Consider the following 17,004-nt stretch of genomic DNA (forward strand, 5'->3'; position numbering starts at 1 on the left):
GTCTCTGTCTACTCCGCTGGAGGCTGTCCTGGGGAACCCTGTACCCCTGAGACCCCGGATGAAGCCAGGTCAATGGAGGAGTTTGCTTTAGTCGATGAGGACTGGGTTAGGGAACAATTAAATAGTCTGGACATCCATAAATCCATGGGCCCAGATGAGATGCATCCGCGGGTGCTGAGGGAGCTGGCTGAAGTCATTGCCGGACCGCTCTCCATCATTTTTGCCAAGTCTTGGGAAACGGGAGAGGTGCCCGAGGATTGGAGGAAAGCAAATGTCACTGCAGGCTTCAAAAAGGGCAAGAAGGAGGACCCGGGTAATTATAGACCGGTCAGCCTCACCTCTGTCCCTGGGAAAGTAATGGAACAGCTTATCCTTGGTGTCATCTCAAGGCACATCAGGGATAAGAGGGTCATTAGGGGCAGTCAGCATGGCTTTACCAAGGGTAAGTCATGCTTGACCAACCTCGTAGCCTTTTATGAGAATGTACCAAGGTGGATGGATGATGGCAGAGCGGTGGATGTGGTCTACCTTGACTTCAGTAAAGCCTTTGACACAGTCCCTCACAGCATCCTCACAGCTAAATTGAGGAGGTGTGGTCTGGACAATAGAGTAGTGAGGTGGGTTGCAAACTGGCTTAAAGAGAGAAGCCAGAGGGTGGTGGTCAATGGTGCGGAGTCCAGTTGGAGGCCAGTATCTAGTGGAGTGCCTCAGGGGTCAGTACTGGGGCCAATATTATTCAATATATTCATTAATGATTTAGATGAGGGAATTGAGTGTACGATCAGCAAGTTTGCTGATGACACTAAGCTGGGAGGAGTGGCTGACACTGGAAGCTGTGCTGCCATCCAGCGGGACCTGGACAGGCTGGAGAGTTGGGCGGGGGATAACCTGATGGAATTTAACAAGGGCAAGTGTAGAGTCCTGCATCTGGGCAGGAACAACCCCAGGGTCAGTATAGGTTGGGGAATGAGCTATTAGAGAGCAGTGTAGGGGAAAGGGACCTGGGGGTCCTGGTGGACAACAGGATGACCATGAGCCAGCACTGGGCCCTTGTGGCCAGGAAGGCCAATGGCATCCTGGGGTGTATTACAAGGGGGGTGGTCAGTAGATCGAGAGAGGTCCTCCTTCCCCTCTACTCCGCCCTGGTGAGACCCCATCTGGAATATTGTGTCCAGTTCTGGGCCCCTCAGTTCAAGAAGGACAGGGAACTGCTGGAGAGAGTCCAGCGTAGGGCAACAAAGATGATTAAGGGAGTGGAGCATCTCCCTTATGAAGAAAGGCTGAGGGAGCTGGGGCTCTTTAGTTTGGAGAAGAGGAGACTGAGGGGTGACCTTATTAATGTTTGTAAATATATAAAGGGTGAGTGCCAGGAGGATGGAGTCAGGCTCTTCTCAGTGGCAAACAATGATAGGACAAGGGGCAATGGGATCAAGCTGGAACACAAGAGGTTCCACTTAAATTTGAGAAAGAACTTCTTCTCAGTGAGGGTAACAGAGCACTGGAACAGGCTGCCCAGGGAGGTTGTGGAGTCTCCTTCCCTGGAGACATTCAAAGCCCGCCTGGACACCTTCCTGTGCGACCTCACCTAGGCGTTCCTGCTCCAGCAGGGGGATTGGACTGGATGATCTTTTGAGGTCCCTTCCAATCCCAAACATACTGTGATACTGTGATACTGTGACCCCGCTGACTCCCATTGACCCCCATTGACCCATTGATCCCCATTGACCCCATTGACCCCCATTGATCCCATTGACCCATTGACCCCATTGACTCCCATTGACTCCCATTGACTCCCATTGACCCCATTGACCCCCATTGATCCCATTGACCCATTGACTCCCATTGACCCCCATTGACCCCGTTGACTCATTGATCCCCATTGCCCCCCATTGCCCCCCATTGATCCCCATTGATCCCCATTGACCCCATTGACCCCCATTGACACCCATTGACCCCATTGACCCCCATTGATCCCATTGATCCCATTGACCCATTGACCCCATTGACTCCCATTGACCCATTGACCCCATTGACCCATTGATCCCCATTGACCCCATTGACCCCCATTGACCCCATTGACTCCCATTGACCCATTGATCCCCATTGACCCCATTGACTCCCATTGCCCCATTGACCCCATTGACCCCATTGCCCCATTGACCCCCATTGACCCATTGATCCCCATTGACCCCATTGACCCCCATTGATCCCATTGACCCATTGACCCCATTGACTCCCATTGACCCATTGACCCCATTGACCCATTGATCCCCATTGACCCCATTGACCCCCATTGACCCCATTGACTCCCATTGACCCATTGATCCCCATTGACCCATTGACCCCATTGACCCCATTGCCCCATTGACCCCCATTGATCCCATTGACCCCATTGACCCCGCTGACTCCCATTGACCCCCATTGACCCCATTGATCCCCATTGACCCCATTGACCCCCATTGATCCCATTGACCCATTGACCCCATTGACTCCCATTGACCCCATTGACCCCCATTGACCCCATTGACCCATTGACCCCACTGACCCCATTGACCCATTGACTCCCATTGACCCCCATTGACCCCGTTGACTCATTGATCCCCATTGCCCCCCATTGCCCCCCATTGATCCTCATTGATCCCCATTGCCCCCCATTGATCCCCATTGCCCCCATTGCCCCCCATTGATCCCCATTGATCCCATTGACTCCCATTGCCCCCCATTGCCCCCATTGTCCCATTTCAGGTAAAAGAGGACATAAACAAGAGAGAAAAAACAAAACACAACACATTTGGGTACTCCTGGGTCCTTTGGGGCACTCCTGGGTCCTTTGGGGCACTCCTGGGTCCCTCCTGAACTCCTGGGTCCTTTGGGGCACTCCTGGGTCCCTCCTGAACTCCTGGGTCCTTTGGGGTACTCCTGGGTCCCTTGGGGTACTCCTGGGTCCCTCCTGAACTCCCCATAGACCCCCATAATTTCCCCCTTAGGGACCCAGGAGTGCCGCATAGTGACCCATAAGTGACTCATGGAGCCCCCTAAGTGCGTTCGGGTCCCCTCGGGTCCCTTCGGGTGAGTTCGGGCCCCACTCGGGTCCCTTCGGGTCCCTTCGGGTGTGTTCGGGTCCCCTCGGGTCCCTTCGGGTGCGTTCGGGTCCCACTCGGGTCCCTTCGGGTGCGTTCGGGTCCCTTCGGGTGCCTTCGGGTCCCCTCGGGTGCGTTCGGGCCCCACTCGGGTCCCTTCGGGTGCGTTCGGGTCCCTTCGGGTGCCTTCGGGTCCCCTCGGGTCCCTTCGGCTCCCTTCGTGTATCTTCGGCTCCTCTCGGAGCCGCCTCCGCGCACCCCCCCCCTTCCCATTGACCGCCGCCTGAGGAAGGGGGCGTGGCCTCGCTCGCAGCCGCCGCCGCGGCGGGAAACGATCGTGAGGCGGGAAAAGGGGGAGAAAGTTGGGGGGGGAGGAAGAGGAGGGGCCGGGGGGGGAGCGGAACACGGGTTTTGGGGTAAAAAGGGGGGGATTTGGGAGTTTGGCGCCTTTTGGGGCACTTTCGGGTGGGTTCGGGTCCCTTCGGGGAGACTTCGGGCCCCTTCGGGTGGGTGCGGGTCCACTCGGGTGGGTTCGGGCTCCTTCGGGTGGGTTCGGGCCCCTTCGGGTGGGTTCGGGTCCACTCGGGTGGGTTCGGGTCCACTCGGGTGGGTTCGGGTCCCTTCGGGTGGGTTCGGGTCCACTCGGGTGGGTTCGGGTCCCTTCGGGTGCGTTCGGCTCCACTCGGACCCCTTCGGGAAGACTTCGGGTCCCTTCGGGTGCGTTCGGCCCCGGCCGGGACTCGGGCGCCGTTCGGCTCCGCTCGGGCGCCGTTCGGCTCCGCTCGGGCGCCGTTCGGCTCCGCTCGGGCGCCGTTCGGCTCCGCTCGGCTCCGCTCGGGCCCATTCGGCTCCGCTCGGGCCCATTCGGCTCCGCTCGGGCGCCGTTCGGCTCCGCTCGGGCCCATTCGGCTCCGCTCGGGCCCATTCGGCTCCGCTCGGGCCCATTCGGCTCCGCTCGGGCCCATTCGGCTCCGCTCAGCTCTTTCCGTCTCCGCTCGTTTTCCCGCGCTTTCCCTCAGAGCGCGAAACGAAGCGCGGGGACCCCCGGGGCCGCTTTTTTCGCGCTTTTCCCGAGGTGACAACAGCGGGGGCTTTGGGGACACAGCTCGGGGAGCCTCAGCGGGAGGGTTTTGGGTTGAAAAAGCGCTATTTTGGGTCAATTTTGAGGTGGTTTGTGGCCCTCCCGGCGGGGCAAGATGGCGGCTGCGGACATCGAGGGGCTGCTGGGTGAGTAATGAGGGGGAATTAGGGGTGATTAGCGCGAATTAGGGGGTAATTAGGGGGTAGCGGGGATATGGGGGGGTGGGGGGGGTGTTAATTAGCGCTGCTGAGGGTGTTAATTCTTAATGAATGCAGAGGAGGAGCCGTTCCCCAGGGCCATTGTCCCCAGGGCCCATTGTGACATCCTCTGCACCCCCTTGTCCCCAGGGCCCATTCTGACATTCAGGGGACCCCTCTTTGTCCCCAGGGCCCATTGTGACATCCTGGGGATCCCTCATTGTCCCCAGGGCCCATTGTGACGTCCCAGGACCCCCCATTGTCCCCAGGACCTATTGTGACATTCAGGGGGCCCCTTTGTCACTGGGGCCCATTGTGACACCATGGAGACCCCCGCTTGTCCTCAGGGTCCATTGTGACATCCTGGGCACCCCCCATTTTCCCCAGGACCCATTGTGACATCCTGGCCACCCCCTTGCTCCCAGGGCCCGTTGTGGCACCATGGGGACACCCCCTTTGTCCCCAGGGCCCATTGTGACATCCCAGGACCCCCCTTTGTCCCCAGGGCCATTGTAGCACCATGGGGACCCCCTTTGACCCCAGGGCCCATTGTGGCACCATGGCAACCCCTTTTGTCCCCAGGGCCCATTGTGACATTCTTGGACCCCACTTTGTCCCCAGGGCCTATTGTGACACCATGGGGACCCCTCCTTGTCACTGGGGACCCATTGTGACACCATGGGGACCTCCCCTTGTCCTCAGGACTCATTCTGACATCCTGGACACCCCGCATTGTCCCCAGGGCCCATTGTGACATCCACTGCACCCCCTTGTCCCCAGGGCCCATTGTGACATCCCAGGACCCCCCTTTGTCCCCAGGGCCATTGTAGCACCATGGGGACCCCCTTTGACCCCAGGGCCCATTGTGGCACCATGGCAACCCCTTTTGTCCCCAGGGCCCATTGTGACATTCTTGGACCCCACTTTGTCCCCAGGGCCTATTGTGACACCATGGGGACCCCTCCTTGTCACTGGGGACCCATTGTGACACCATGGGGACCTCCCCTTGTCCTCAGGACTCATTCTCACATCCTGGACACCCCCCATTGTCCCCAGGGCCCATTGTGACATCCACTGCACCCCCTTGTCCCCAGGGCCCATTGTGACATTCAGGGGACCCCTCTTTGTCCCCAGGGCCCATTGTGACATCCTGGGGACCCCCCCTTGTCCCCAGGGCCCATTGTGATGTCCCAGGACCCCCCACTGTCCCCAGGGCCCATTGTGACATTCAGGGGACCCCCCTTTGTCCCCAGGGCCCATTCTGATACCGTGGGGACCCCCTTTGTCCCCAGGGCCCATTGTGACATGCTGGGGACGCTCTTTGTCCACAGGGCCCATTGTGACATCCTGGGGACCCTCCTTGTCCCCAGAGCCCATTGTGACATCCCAGGACCCCACTTTGTCCCCAGGGCTTATTGTGACACCATGGGGATCTCCCTTGTCCCCAGGGCCCATTGTGACATCCCATGACCCCCCTTTGTCCCCAGTGCTATTGTGAAATCCTGGGGACCCCTTTTGTCCCCAGGGCCCATTGTGACACCATGGGGAACCCCTTTGTCACTGGGGGCCATTGTGACATTCCAGGATTCCACTTTGTCCCCAGGGCTCGTTCTGACACCTTGGGGACTCCCATTGTCCCCAGGGCCCATTGTGACATCCTGGGCAACCCCATTGTCCCCAGGGCCCATTGTGACATCCTGGGCAACCCCATTGTCCCCAAGGCCCATTGTGACATTCCAGGACCCCCCATTGTCCCCAAGGCCCATTGTGACATCCACTGCACCCCCTTGTCCCCAGGGCCCATTGTGACATCCTGGGGATCCCTTCTTGTCCCCAGGGCCCATTGCGATATCTGGGGGACCCCTTTGTCCCCAGGGCCCATTGTGACACCATGGGGACCCCCCTTTTCCCCAGTGCCCATCGTGACATCCTGGGGACCCCCTTTGTCCCCAGGGCCCATTGTGACATCCCAGGACCCCCCATTGTCCCCAGGGCCCATTGTGACATCCCAGGACCCCCCTTTGTTTCCAGGGTCCATTGTGACATCCTGGGGTCCCCCCTTTGTCCCCAGGGCCCATTGAAATGTCCCAGGAAAACCCTTTGTCCCCAGGGTTCATTGTGACATCCTGCGGACCCCATTTGTCCCCAGGGCCCATTGTGGCACCATGGGGACCCCCTTTGTCACTGGGGCCCATTGTGACATCCCAGGACCCCACTTTGTCCCCAGGGCTTATTGTGACACCATGGGGATCTCCCTTGTCCCCAGGGCCCATTGTGACATCCCATGACCCCCCTTTGTCCCCAGTGCTATTGTGAAATCCTGGGGACCCCTTTTGTCCCCAGGGCCCATTGTGGCACCATGGGGAACCCCTTTGTCACTGGGGGCCATTGTGACATTCCAGGATTCCACTTTGTCCCCAGGGCTCGTTCTGACACCTTGGGGACTCCCATTGTCCCCAGGGCCCATTGTGACATCCTGGGCAACCCCATTGTCCCCAGGGCCCATTGTGACATCTGGGGGACGCCCTTGTCCCCAGGACCCATCGTGGCACCGTGGGAACCTCCTTGTCACTTGGGCCCATTGTGACACCATGGGGACCCACCCTTTGTCCCCAGTGCCCATTGTGACATCCTGCGGACCCCCCGTTGTCCCCAGGGCCCATTGTGATATTCAGGGGACCCACCATTGTCCTCAGGGCCCATTGTGACGTCCCAGGACCCCCCATTGTCCCCAGGGCCCATTGTGACATCCTCAGCACCCCCTTGTCCCCAGGGCCCATTGTGACATCCTGGGGATCCCTTCTTGTCCCCAGGGCCCATTGTGACGTCCCAGGACCCGCCATTGTCCCCAGGGCCCATTGTGACATTCAGGGGCCCCCGTTTGTCACTGGGGCCCATTGTGACATCCCAGGACCCCACATTGTCCCCAGGGCCCATTGTGACATCCTGGGGACCCCACTTGTCCCCAGGACCCATTGTGACACTATAGGGACCCCCCCTTGAGCCCAGTGCCCATTGTGACACCGTGGGTACCACCCTTGTCCGCAGGGCCCATTGTGACATCCTGGGAATCCCTCCTTGTCCCCAGGGCCCATTTTGACATTCAGGGGACCCCACATTGTCCCCAGGGCCCATTGTGACATCCTGGGGACCCCCCTTTGTCCCCAGGGCCCATTGTGACATCCTCGGCACCTCCTTGTCCCCAGGGCCCATTGTGACATTCAGGGGACCCCACATTGTCCCCAGGGCCCATTGTGACATCCTGGGGACCCCCCTTTGTCCCCAGGGCCCATTGTGACATCCTGGGGACCCCCCCTTGTCCCCAGGGCCCATTGTGACGTCCCAGGACCCCCCACTGTCCCCAGGGCCCATTGTGACATTCAGGGGACCCCCCGTTGTCCCCAGGGCCCGTTCTGATACCGTGGGGACCCCCTTTGTCCCCAGGGCCCATTGTGACATCCTGGGGACCCTCCTTGTTCCCAGAGCCCATTGTGACATCCAGGGGACCCCCTTTGTCCCCAGGGCCCATTGTGGCACCGTGAGGACCCTCTTTGTCACTGGGGCCCATTGTGACATCCCAGGACCCCCTTTGTCCCCAGGGCCCATTGTGACATCCTGGGGGACCCTCCTTGTCCCCAGAGCCCATTGTGACATCCCAGGACCCTACTTTGTCCCCAGGGCTTATTGTGACACCATGGGAATCTCCCTTGTCCCCAGGGCCCATTGTGACATCCCATGACCCCCCTTTGTCCCCAGTGCTATTGTGAAATCCTGGGGACCCCTTTTGTCCCCAGGGCCCATTGTGGCACCATGGGGAACCCCTTTGTCACTGGGGGCCATTGTGACATTCCAGGATTCCACTTTGTCCCCAGGGCTCGTTCTGACACCTTGGGGACTCCCATTGTCCCCAGTGCCCATTGTGACATCCTGGGCAACCCCATTGTCCCCAGGGCCCATTGTGACATCCTGGGGACCCCCATTGTCCCCAAGGCCCATTGTGACATTCCAGGACCCCCCATTGTCTCCAGGGCCCATTGTGACATCCACTGCACCCCCTTGTCCCCAGGGCCCATTGAGACATTCAGTGGACCCCTCTTTGTCCCCAGGGCCCATTGTCACATCCTGGGGACCCCCGTTGTCACTGGGGCCCATTGTGACGTCGCAGGACCCCCCGTTGTCCCCAGGACCCATTGTGACATTCAGGGGGCCCCTTTGTCACTGGGACCCATTGTGACATCCCAGGACCCCACATTGTCCCCAGGACACATTGTGACATCCTGGGGACCCCACTTGTCCCCAGGACCCATTGTGACACTATGGGGACCCCCCCTTGGTCCCAGGGCCCATTGTGACACCGTGGGTACCACCCTTGTCCGCAGGGCTCATTGTGACATCCCAGGACCCACATTTGTCCCCAGGGCCCATTCTGATACCGTGGGGATCCCCTTTGTCCCCAGAGCCCATTGTGACATCCAGGGGACCCCCATTTTCCCCAGGGCCCATTGTGACATCGCAGGACCCCCCTGGGCTCCAGGGCGCATTTTGACATCCTGGGGATGCCCCCTTGTCACCGGGACCCATTGTGACGTCCCAGGACCACCCATTGTCTCCAGGGCCCATTGTGACATCCTGGGGATCCCTGCTTGGCCCCAGAGCCCATTGTGACGTCTTAGGACCCCCCTTGTCCCGAGGGCCCATTGCGACATTCAGGGGACGCCTCTTTGTACCCAGGGCACATTGTGACATCCTGGGGACCCCCCCTTGTCCCCAGGGCCCATTGTGACATCCTGGGGATCCCTCCTTGTCCCCAGGGTCCATTGTGACGTCCCAGGACCCCCATTGTCCTCAGGACCCATTGTAACATTCAGGGAACCCCTTTGTCACTGGGGCCCATTGTGACATCCCAGGACCCCACATTGTCCCCAGGGCCCATTGTGACATCCTGGGGACCCCATTTTCCCCAGGACCCATTGTGTCACTATGGGCAACCCCACTTGTTCCCAGGGCCCATTGTGACACTGTGGGTACCACCCTTGACCGCAGGGCTCATTGTGACATCGCAGGACCCCCCTTTGTCCCCAGAGCCCATTGTGAAAACCAGGGGACACCCTTTGTCCCCAGGGCCCATTGTGACATCGCAGGACCACCCTGGTCCCCAGGGCCCATTGTGACATCCTGGGCACCCCTTTTGTCCCCACGGCCCATTGTGGCACCATGGGGACCCCCTTTGTCACTGGGGCCCATTGTGACATCCCAGGACCCCACTTTGTCCCCAGGGCTGATTGTGACGTCCCAGGGCCCCTCTGTGTCCCCAGGGCCCATTGTGACACTTTAGGGACCCCTCTTTGTCCCCAGGGCCCGTTGTGACATCCTGGAGACCCCCGCTTGTCCCCAGGGCCCATTGTGACGTCCCAGGACCCCCCATTGTTCCCAGGGCCCATTGTGATGTCCTGGGGAGCCCCCTCTGTTCCCAGGGCTCATTGTGACTTTCAGGGGACCCCCCGTTGTCCCCAGGGCTGATTGTGACGTCCTAGGGCCCCTCTGTGTCCCCAAGGCCCATTGTGACATCCCATGACCCCCTTTGTCCCCAGTGCTATTGTGAAATCCTGGGGACCCCTTTTGTCCCCAGGGCCCATTGTGACACCATGGGGAACCCCGTTGTCACTGGGGGCCATTGTGACATTCCAGGATTCCACTTTGTCCCCAGGGCTCGTTCTGACACCTTGGGGACTCCCATTGTCCCCAGGGCCCATTGTGACATCCTGGGCAACCCCATTGTCCCCAGGGCCCATTGTGACATCCTGGGGACCCCCATTGTCCCCAAGGCCCATTGTGACATTCCAGGACCCCCCATTGTCCCCAGGGCCCATTGTGACATCCACTGCACCCCCTTGTCCCCAGGGCCCATTGTGACATCCTGGGGACCCCCGTTGTCACGGGGGCCCATTGTGACGTCCCAGGACCCCCCATTGTCCCCAGGGCCCATTGTGACATCCTGGGGATCCCTCCTTGTCCCGAGGGCCCATTGTGACGTCTTAGGACCCCCCATTTTCCCCAGGCCCCATTGTGACAATCAGGGCACCCCCTTGTCCCCAGGGCTCATTGTGACATTCTAGGACCCCACTTTGTCCCCAGGGCACACTGTGACATCCTGGGGACCCCCCCTTGTCACTGGGGCCCATTGTGACGTCCCAGGACCCCCCATTGTCCCCAGGGCCCATTGTGACATTCAGGGGGCCCCTTTGTCCCCAGGGCCCATTGTGACATCCCAGGACCCCCCATTGTCCCCAGGGCCCAGTGTGACGTCCCAGGACCCCCCATTGTCCCCAGGGCCCATTGTGACATCCTCAGCACCCCCTTGTCCCCAGGGCCCATTGTGACATTCAGGGGACCCCTCTTTTTCCCCAGGGCCCATTGTGATATCCTGGGGACCCCCCCTTGTCCCCAGGGCCAATTGGGACGTCCCAGGACCCCCATTGTCCCCAGAGCCCATTGTGACATTCAGGGGCCCCCGTTTGTCACTGGGGCCCATTGTGACATCCCAGGACCCCACATTGTCCCCAGGGCCCTTGTGACATCCTGGGGACACCTCCTTATCTCCAGGGCCCATTGTGACATCCTGGGAATCCCTCCTTGTCCCCAGGGCCCATTTTGACATTCAGGGGACCCCCCATTGTCCCCAGGGCCCATTGTGACATCCTCGGCACCCCCTTGTCCCCAGGGCCTATTGTGACATTCAGGGGACCCCACATTGTCCCCAGGGCCCATTGTGACATCCTGGGGACCCCACTTGTCCCCAGGACCCATTGTGACACTATGGGGACCCCCCATTGTCCCCAGGGCCCATTGTGACATTCAGGGGACCCCCCTTTGTCCCCAGGGCCCATTCTGATACCGTGGGGACCCCCTTTGTCCCCAGGGCCCATTGTGACATGCTGGGGACGCTCTTTGTCCCCAGGGCCCATTGTGACATCCTGGGGACCCTCCTTGTCCCCAGAGCCCATTGTGACATCCAGGGGACCCCCTTTGTCCCCAGGGCCCATTGTGGCACAATAGGGACCCCCTTTGTCACTAGGGCCCATTGTGACATCCCAGGACCCCCCCTAGTCCCCAGGGCCCATTGTGACATCCTGCGGACCCTCCTTGTCCCCAGAGCCCATTGTGACATCCAGGGCCCCCTTTGTCCCCAGGGCCCATTGTGGCACCATAGGGACCCCCTTTGTCACTGGGGCCCATTGTGACATCCCAGGACCCCCCCTGGTCCCCAGGCCCCATTGTGACATCCTGGGGACCCCTTTGTCCCAAGACTTCATTGTGACATCCTGGGGACCCCCCTTGTCCTCAGGGTCCATTGTGACAGCCCAGGACCTTACATTTTCCCCAGGACCCATTGTGACATCCTGGGGCCACCCCCTTGCTCCCAGGGCCCGTTGTGGCACCGTGGGGACACCCCGTTTGTCCCCAGGGCCCACTGTGACATCCCAGGACCCCCCTTTGTCCCCAGGGCCATTGTAGCACCATGCGGTCCCCTTTGACCCCAGGGCCCGTTGTGGCACCATGGCAACCCCTTTTGTCCCCAGGGCCCATTGTGACACCATGGGGACCCCTCCTTGTCACTGGGGACCCAATGTGACACCATGGGGACCCCCCCTTGTCCTCAGGACTCATTCTCACATCCTGGACACCCCCCATTGTCCCCAGGGCCCATTGTGACATCCACTGCACCCCCTTGTCCCCAGGGCCCATTGTGACATTCAGGGGACCCCTCTTTGTCCCCAGGGCCCATTGTGACATCCTGGGGACCCCCCCTTGTCCCCAGGGCCCATTGTGACGTCCCAGGATCCCCCATTGTGTCCAGGGCCCATTGTGACATCCAGGGGATCCCTGCTTGGCCCCAGGGCCCATTGTGACGTCTTAGGACCCCCCGTTGTCCCCAGGGCCCACTGTGACATCCTGGGGATCCCTCCTTGTCCCCAGGGCCCATTGTGACATCCCAGGACCCCCCACTGTCCTCGGGACCCATTGTAACATTCAGGGTACCCCCTTTGTCACTGGGGCCCATTGTGACATCCCAGGACCCCACATTGTCCCCAGGGCCCATTGTGACATCCTGGGGACCCCATTTTCCCCAGGACCCATTGTGACACTATGGGTACCCCCCCTTGTTCCCAGGGCCCATTGTGACATCCTGGAGACCCGCCCTTGTCCCCAGGGCCAATTGTGACGTCCCAGGACCCCCCATTGTTCCCAGGGCCCATTGTGATGTCCTTGGGAGCCCCCTCTCTTCCCAGGGCTCATTGTGACTCTCAGGGGACCCCACCTTGTCCCCAGGACTGATTGTGACGTCCTAGGGCCCCTCTGTGTCCCCAGGGCCCATTGTGACGTCCCAGGACCCCCATTGTCCCCAGGGCCCATTGTGACATCCTCGGCACCCCCTTGTCCCCAGGGCCCATTGTGACATTCAGGGGACCCCTCTTTGTCCCCAGGGCCCATTGTGACATCCTGGGGACCCTCCTTGTCCCCAGGGCCCATTGTGACATCCTGGGTTCCCCCCTTTGTCCCCGGGGCCCATTGTGATATCCTGGGGATCCCTCCTTGTCCCCAGGGCCCATTGTGACGTCCCAGGACCCCCCATTGTCCCCAGGGCCCATTGTGACATTCAGGGGACCCCCTTTGTCACTGGGGCCCATTGTGACATCCCAGGACCCCCCTTTGTCCCCAGGGCCCATTGTGACATCCTGGAGACCCCCTTTGTCTCCAGGGCCCATTGTGACATCCCAGGACCCCCCATTTTCCCCAGGGTCCATTGTTAAATCCTGGGGACCCCCTTGTCACTGGGACCCATCATGACACCATGGGGACCCTCCTTGTCACTGGGGACCCATTGTGACACCATGGGGACCCCCCCTTGTCCTCAGGGCCCATTGTGACATCCTGGGCATCCCCCCTGTCCCCCGGGACCATTGTAACACCGTGCGGACCCCCTTTGTCCCCAGGGCCCATTGTGACACTGTGGGGAACCCCCTTGTCCCGAGGGCCTATTGTTACGTCCCAGGAACCCCCATTGTCCCCAGGGCCCATTGTGACACCTTGGGGACCCCCTTGTCACTGGAGACCCATTGTGACAGCATGGGGACCACCCCTTGTCCTCAGGGCCTATTGTGAACATCCTGGGGAACCTCCATTGTCCCCAGAGCCCATTGTGAGTTCCTGGAGACCCCCTTGTCCCCAGGTCCCATTGTGACATCCTGGGGAGCCTCTTTGTCCCCACGGCCCATTGTGACATCCTGGGGACCTCCTTGTCCCCAGGACCCATCCTGGCACCGTGGAGACCTCTCTTGTCACTGGGGACCCATTGTGACACCATGGGGACCTCCCATTGTCCTCAGGGCCCATTGAGACTTCCTGGGGACCCCCTTTGTCACTGGAGACCCATTGTGACATCCCAGGAACCCCATTGTCCCAAGGGCCCATTGTGACATCCTGGGGACCCCCCTTTGTCTCCAGGACATATTGTGACACCGTGGGGACCACATTAGTCCCCAGGGCCCATTGTGACATCCTAGGGATCCCCTCTTGTCCGCAGGGCCCATTGTGACGTCCCAGGACCCCCCATTGTCCCCAGGGCCCATTGTGACATCCTGGGGACGCCCTTTGTCCCCAGGGCCCATTTTGACACCGTCGACACCCCCCTTTGTCCCCAGGGCCCATTGTGACATCCTGGGGACCCTCCTTGTCCCCAGGGCCCATTGTGACATCCTGGGTTCCCCCCTTTGTCCCCGGGGCCCATTGTGATATCCTGGGGATCCCTCCTTGTCCCCAGGGCCCATTGTGACGTCCCAGGACCCCCCATTGTCCCCAGGGCCCATTGTGACATTCAGGGGACCCCCTTTGTCTCTGGGGCCCATTGTGACATCCCAGGACCCCCCTTTGTCCCCAGGGCCCATTGTGACATCCTGGGCATCCCCCCTGTCCCCCGGGACCATTGTAACACCGTGCGGACCCCCTTTGTCCCTAGGGCCCATTGTGACACTGTGGGGAAACCCCTTGTCCCCAGGGTCCATTGTGACATCCTAGGGATCCCCTCTTGTCCCCAGGGCCCATTGTGACGTCCCAGGACCCCCCATTGTCCCCAGGGCCCATTGTGACATCCTGGGGACGCCCTTTGTCCCCAGGGCCCATTTTGACACCGTCGACACCCCCCTTTGTCCCCAGTGCCCATTGTGACATCCTGGGGACCCTCCTTGTCCCCAGAGCCCATTGTGACATCCAGGGGACCCCCTTTGTCCCCAGGGCCCATTGTGACATCCTGGGGTACCCCCTTTGTCCCCAGGGCCCATTGAAATGTCCCAGGATCACCGTTTGTCCCCAGGGTTCATTGTGACATCCTGGGGACCCCATTTGTCCCCACGGCCCATTGTGGCACCATGGGGAACCCATTTGTCACTGGGGCCCATTGTGACATCCCAGGACCCCACTTTGTCCCCAGGGCTTATTGTGACACCATGGGGATCTCCCTTGTCCCCAGGGCCCATTGTGACATCCCATGACCCCCCTTTATCCCCAGTGCTATTGTGAAATCCTGGGGACCCCTTTTGTCCCCAGGGCCCATTGTTACATCCTGGGAACCCCTTTGTCAGTGGGGGCCATTGTGACGTCCCAGGATTCCACTTTGTCCCCAGGGCTCGTTCTGACACCTTGGGGACTGCCATTGTCCCCAGGGCCCATTGTGACATCCTGGGCAACCCCATTGTCCCCAGGGCCCATTGTGAAATCTGGGGGACGCCCTTGTCCCCAGGACCCATCATGGCACCGTGGGGACCCTCCTTGTCACTTGGGCCCATTGTGACATTCAGGGGACCCCCCCTTTGTCTCCAGTACCCATTGTGACATCCTGGGGATCCCTCCTTGTCCCCAGGGCCCATTGTGATGTCCCAGGACCCCCCATTGTCCCCAGGACCCATTGTGACATTCGGGGACCCTCCTTGTCACTTGGGCCCATTGTGACACCATGGGGACCCCCCCTTTGCCCCCAGGGTCCATTGTGACATCCTGGGCAACCCCATTGTCCCCAGGGCCCATTGTGAAATCTGGGGGACGCCCTTGTCCCCAGGACCCATCATGGCACCGTGGGGACCCTCCTTGTCACTTGGGCCCATTGTGACATTCAGGGGACCCCCCCTTTGTCTCCAGTACCCATTGTGACATCCTGGGGATCCCTCCTTGTCCCCAGGGCCCATTGTGACGTCCCAGGACCCCCCATTGTCCCCAGGACCCATTGTGACATTCGGGGACCGCCTTTGTCACTGGGGCCCATTGTGACATCCCAGGACCCCACATTGTCCCCAGGGCCCATTGTGACATCCTGGGGACCCCACTTGTCCCCAGGACCCATTGTGACACTATGGGGACCCTCCCTTGTGCCCAGAGCCCATTGTGACACTGTGGGTACCACCCTTGTCCGCAGGGCTCATTGTGACATCCCAGGACCCCCCTTTGTCCCCAGGGCTCATTGTGACATTCTAGGACCCCACTTTGTCCCCAGGGCCTATTGTGACACCATGGGGAACCCTCCTTGTCACTGGGGACCCATTGTGACACCATGGGGACGCCCCCTTTGTTCCCAGTGCCCATTGTGACATCCTGCGCACCCCCCTTTGTCCCTAGGGTCCATTGTGACATCCTGGGCAACCCCATTGTCCCCAGGGCCCATTGTGACATCTAGGGGGACGCCCTTGTCCCCAGGACCCATCGTGGCACCGTGGGGACCCCCATTGTCCCCAGGGCCCGTTGTGACATCCCAGGACCCCACTTTGTCCCCAGGGCTTATTGTGACACCATGGGGATCTCCCTTGTCCCCAGGGCCCATTGTGACATTCAGGGGCCCCCGTTTGTCACAGGGGCCCATTGTGACATCCCAGGACCCCACATTGTCCCCAGGGCCCATTGTGACTTTCAGGGGACCCCACTTGTCCCCAGGACCCATTGTGACACTATAGGGACCCCCCCTTGTGCCCAGTGCCCATTGTGACACCGTGGGTACCACCCTTGTCCGCAGGGCCCATTGTGACATCCTGGGGACAGCCCCTTGTCCCCAGGGCCCATTGTGACATCCTGGGAATCTCTCCTTGTCCCCAGGGCCCATTGTGACATCCAGGGGACCCCCCCTTTTCCCCAGGGCCCATTGTGACGTCCCAGGACCCCGCATTGTCCCCAGGGCCCATTGTGACATTCAGGGGCCCCCGTTTGTCACAGGGGCCCATTGTGACATCCCAGGACCCCACATTGTCCCCAGGGCCCATTGTGACTTTCAGGGGACCCCACTTGTCCCCAGGACCCATTGTGACACTATAGGGACCCCCCCTTGTGCCCAGGGCCCATTGTGACATCCTGGAGACCCCCCCTTTGTCCCCAGTGCCCATTGTGACATTCAGGGGACCCACCATTGTCCTCAGGGCCCATTGTGAGGTCCCAGGACCCGCCATTGTCCCCAGGGCCCATTGTGACATCCTCGGCACCCACTTGTCCCCAGGACCCATTGTGAAACTATGGGGACCCCCCCTTGTGCCCAGGGCCCATTGTGAAACCGTGGGTACCACCCTTGTCTGCAGGGCTCATTGTGACATCCCAGGACCCCCCATTGTCC

At 60.6% G+C, this 17,004-nt stretch overlaps 1 long non-coding RNA gene across 1 annotated transcript in view; it reads left to right on the plus strand.

Moving 5' to 3' along the window:
* Positions 1-3,351: 3,351 nt before the first annotated feature.
* LOC139826752 (uncharacterized) overlaps positions 3,352-17,004 on the plus strand; it is a 31,026-nt gene continuing 17,373 nt past the window's right edge. Inside the window, exons 1-2 of the long non-coding RNA XR_011736882.1 lie at positions 3,352-3,417; positions 4,248-4,307. This is a non-coding gene — a long non-coding RNA (uncharacterized lncRNA). The remainder of the gene's footprint in view (positions 3,418-4,247; positions 4,308-17,004) is intronic.

This window comes from Patagioenas fasciata, unplaced genomic scaffold (genome assembly GCF_037038585.1).
Source record: "Patagioenas fasciata isolate bPatFas1 unplaced genomic scaffold, bPatFas1.hap1 Unplaced_14, whole genome shotgun sequence".
Taxonomy (NCBI): Eukaryota; Metazoa; Chordata; class Aves; order Columbiformes; family Columbidae; genus Patagioenas; species Patagioenas fasciata.